Genomic DNA, 4,735 nt, shown 5'->3' on the forward strand with positions numbered 1-4,735 from the left:
CCTGATGTCTGTATGAATGTCCCTTCCTTCCTTCTTTCCTCCCTCACTCCTTCTCTCTTTCTTTCCTCACCCCTACCTTCCTCCCTTCCATCTTTCCCCTGTCCTTCTTTCTTTCCTTCCTTCCTCTTTCCTTCCTCCCTTCTTTCCTTTCCTCCTTCCTTTCCTTCTGTCTTCCTTCCTCCCTTCCTTCCTCCCTCCTTTCCTCCATTCTTTCTCCCTTCCTTCCTCCTTTCTTTCCTTCCTTCCTCCCTTCCTCTTTCCTTCCTCCCTTCTTTCCTTTCCTCCCTCCTTTCCTTCCGTCTTCCTTCCTCCCTTCCTTCCTCCCTCATTTCCTCCCTCCTTTCCTTCCTTCCTTCCTCCCTCCTTTCTTTCCTTCTTCCTCCCTTCCTTCCTTCCTCCCTCCTTTCCTTCTTTTTTCCCTCCTTCCTTGACTCGGGGACAACAGGAGGATTAAACCCTTACCTCCTACCAAATGTTTTGTATTTTAGTTTTCTTTTAAACAAACAATATCATACAGAACATAACATATTTAAGCCTTTAAATGTCCTGCATAGAGCTCATATCAGCCACAACATGAAATGCAATAAAAATGACATTTAAATGAGCTTCTATACCTGCTGTTTCTAATTTGATGAACACATTTTCAACAGAAATGTACCATGAAATAAGCTACAAAATACTTCATCAATCCAGTAACTATTCCTATATTGAAGCATCAGTAACTAGTTTGAAATTAACTTTTTCAAAATTGGCAAAAAAAAAATCCAGGTTCTCTAAATTGTGGCTCACTGCTTCACAACCACCATCTTGGATGCCTCAAATAAAAGGTCCTGTGGTGGTTTGGGGCAGCTGTGGCTCAGGAGGTAGAGCGGTCGTCCACTAATTGGAAGATTGGCAGTTCGATTCCCGGCTCCTCTAGTCCACATGTCGATGTGTCCTTGTGCGTATGTGCGTGTGTACTTAACCCCAAATTGCTCCTGATGTCTGTATGAATGTCCCTCCCTTCCTTCTTTCCTCCCTCACTCCTTCTCTCTTTCTTTCCTCACCCCTACCTTCCTCCCTTCCATCTTTCCCCTGTCTTTCTTTCCTTCCTTCCTCTTTCCTTCCTCCCTTCTTTCCTTTCCTCCTTCCTTTCCTTGTCTTCCTTCCTCCCTTCCTTCCTCCCTTCCTTCCTCCCTCCTTTCCTCCATTCTTTCTCCCTTCCTTCCTCCTTTCTTTCCTTCCTTCCTCCCTTCCTCTTTCCTTCCTCCCTTCTTTCCTTTCCTCCCTCCTTTCCTTCCGTCTTCCTTCCTCCCTTCCTTCCTCCCTCATTTCCTCCCTCCTTTCCTTCCTTCCTTCCTCCCTCCTTTCTTTCCTTCTTCCTCCCTTCCTTCCTTCCTCCCTCCTTTCCTCCTTTCTTTCCTTCCTTCCTTGACTCGAGGACAACAGGAGGGTTAAGATGACGTGATATCATTGCCACTTTAACGACTATAAAAAGTAGTTTAGTCGGGCAAGATACTTAACCCCAAATTGCTCCTGATGTCTGTATGAATGGGTGAATGTGAAAGCTCTATGTAAGTACAGTCCATTTATCTGTGCACTACATGTATTTGATCGTCAGTTTTTTCAGGAACAAAAAGATCAAACTGATGATGTTGAGCTCTCTAAAACTCATGTTTCAAATACGATCCACTCAGCCTTACAGGGTTAAAGCCGTTTTCTATCATTTTCTGTCTGCTGGGATACTCTGCAGAACAATAACATGTTGGATGGTAAAAAAGTTTCTCTGTTGAATATTCCTCTCATGCAATGATTGCATTTTTAATTAAGCTCCTAGATTACAAAAGGACAATTGATAACAGGGATCAAAGCAAGCACACTGTTCCTTGGCACACACTGATACTGAGATTAGATGGCTGAGGGAGTCTTTGGCACCTCGCGGCTCGAGCCTGTCGTTACAAAAGATGTTTGAATTCCTGCAGAAAAAAACAATCACGCAGAGCCAACGTGGACGCATGCCAAAAATGTTGATACTCACATCAAGTGACATGTCCTGACATTATATATACACATCACACATGCACAACATCTGTCTGTTGGAGATTAGTGATTAACAAAGAGAAAAAAACAGTCATGTGTGTGTTTGAACGTTACTGATTGCTTTGTTATTACAAGACATATGTTAGAGTTATGATCCATAATGTTCGTGATTAACAGGAGCATAAAAACCATATGTTCCACTCAGCTTCAGTTTGAGTTACAGCGTCAATTAAATGACTTTTTACAGCTCGATGCCGGCCGCTGTCCATCAAACATCTCACTTCCTTAACAGAGAAAAAACACAGATCAGATATGCATGGTTACCACATTACTTATAGCAAGTTTCAAAGGTTTTTTTTTAGCTAGTAGGTAGTCAAATGTCCGATAGATTATCCATCAGTTCATCAAAGTGTATGCTAAAACAGAATAATCAGTCAATCACACTTTATTAATAGAGCAGCTTTCATGCAGGTTAATGTAGTTCAAAGTGCTTCACAGTTGATTGATGAGCTGATAATAAGATAAAGAAAAAAGAAAAGGAAGAAAAACTAACAACAAATTATAAAGAAAAAATTGAGAACAATGCACAGAAAATAAGATTAAATAAGGTAAAATAAATAAGAACAAATACAATAAATAGAAAGAGAATAAGAGAAAAAGTAAGAGTAAAAAATAGATTAAGAAGATAAGACAAAAGTAAGATGAAATAAAAGTTTAATAAAAGCTTGATTTAAACTAGGTTAAAACAGATTAACCTTTGTGTCGTCCTCCCGGGTCAAATTGACCCCGTCTGTTTTGACTGTTTCTTCTTTCCTCCCTTCCTTCCTTCCTTCTGTCTGTCCTCCTTCCCTCTTTCTTTGCTCCCTCCTCCTTCCATACTTCTTTCCTTCCTTCCTTCCTTCCTTCCTTCCTTCCTTCCTTCCTTCCTTCCTCCCTCCCTCCCTCCCTCCTTACTCCTTTCCTTCCTTCCTTCCTTCCTTCCTCCCTTCCTTCTGTCCCTACTTCCTTCCTTTCCTTCCTTCCTTCCTTCCTCCTTTCCTTCCTCCCTCCCTCTCCTCCTTATTCCTTTCTTTCCTTCCTTCCTTATTTCCTTCCTTCCTCCCTTCCTTCTCTCCCTCCCTCCTTAGTCCTTTCCTTCCTTCCTTCCTTCCATCCTTCCTTCTTTCCTCCCTCCCTCCTTCTCTCTTTCTTTCCTCACCCCTACCTTCCTCCCTTCCATCTTTCCCCTGTTCTTCTTTCCTTCCTTCTTCTTTCCTTCCTCCCTTCTTTCCTTTCCTCCCTCCTTTCCTTCCGTCTTCCTTCCTCCCTTCCTTCCTCCCTCCTTTCCTCCCTCCTTTCCTTCCTTCCTTCCTCCCTCCTTTCCTTCTTCCTCCCTTCCTTCCTTGACTCGAGGACTACAGGAAGGTTAAGATGACGTGATATCATTGCCTCTTTAATAACTATAAAACATACTTTATGATAAGGTAAATATGTTGGACTTTGTCTCCAGCTTATGGAAACCATCCTGTTTATTTAGTACTGAGTCACTGAGTCACTGTGACACTGAGACACTGAGATCAGCAGATCAGCGTCTTAAAGTGATTCAAATCTTATCTTTTGTCACTATTGGAGATCATGTGCCTCACCTTTTTCTTACCTTTTATGGAGTCTGTGTTATTCTCATAAGTAGACAAGTGATCATTGTCTTATTTCTAGCTTGTATCCTATTTATGACCACTGATTAGATATTTACAGATAAGTGACATCATGTCCTTTGTATTTTACCATTTTGATATAAATCCCATTTTATTGTCTGATAGGTGACGCACACTATTAGTGTTAACCCAGGTGCTCATCAATTAGTCAGTGATCTTTCAAGTCCTCTCATTGCACTAATGAGACAGTGTGTGGGAGCTGTTTATCATTCTTTTGATTGCACCTTCCTCCCACACATCTGCCACTACTCAGCTGTGCAAAGAGGGTTAGGGTAAAGGAAGCTCTTCTTTTCTCACTGGACACACTCCTGCTGGTTGCTACCATCAGAAAACATAGATTAAATGTTCACAGTTATGCAGACGACACGCAGCTGTACATTTCAGTGGAGCTTAATGATGACAGTGAGCTCCTTGACTGACTGCTGGGAAAGCTAAATGAGAATAAATTTGGTTGCTGTTGCTGCTGAGATTAAATCAGAGGTAACATGTTGAGGCATTAATCTTGAGAGATATTTCCAAAATACGGGCGTTCCCATCCAACAGAGATGCTGAAAAACTTGCTTGTGCTTTTATTTGTTACAGACAGGCGGGGAGCTCCGGTCCTCTGAAATGAGGCCAACACGGAAGTAACTTAAAACTGCATTCTATCAAAAGGCCACCAGGGGGCGACCGTTTTGGTGTCAAAAGGACTTCCGTCTCTATACAAGTCAATGGAGAATTCACCAACTTCTCACTTGATTTCTAACCTCAGTAAACGTTTTCAAAATGTGTTTATGGTCTCAATCGCTAGTTTAAAGCCTTCTTCAATGCAGTATGATGTTCATTTGGGACATTTTGGCCTCCCTGATTTTATATGTGACGATAAAGCAGGGTATGCATTAGGGCGTGGCTACGTGGTGATTGACAGGTTGATTGGTTCACAGGTTCAGGAGGGCGCCTCATGCTCCTCCTGATGCCCATATAAGTAGAATCCGTGTTTTTATTTTTTACCCAGCATGCACCGGAAATTTTCAAGATGGCGC

This window comes from Scomber scombrus, chromosome 21 (assembly GCF_963691925.1).
Source record: "Scomber scombrus chromosome 21, fScoSco1.1, whole genome shotgun sequence".
In the NCBI taxonomy this organism is placed as follows: domain Eukaryota; kingdom Metazoa; phylum Chordata; class Actinopteri; order Scombriformes; family Scombridae; genus Scomber; species Scomber scombrus.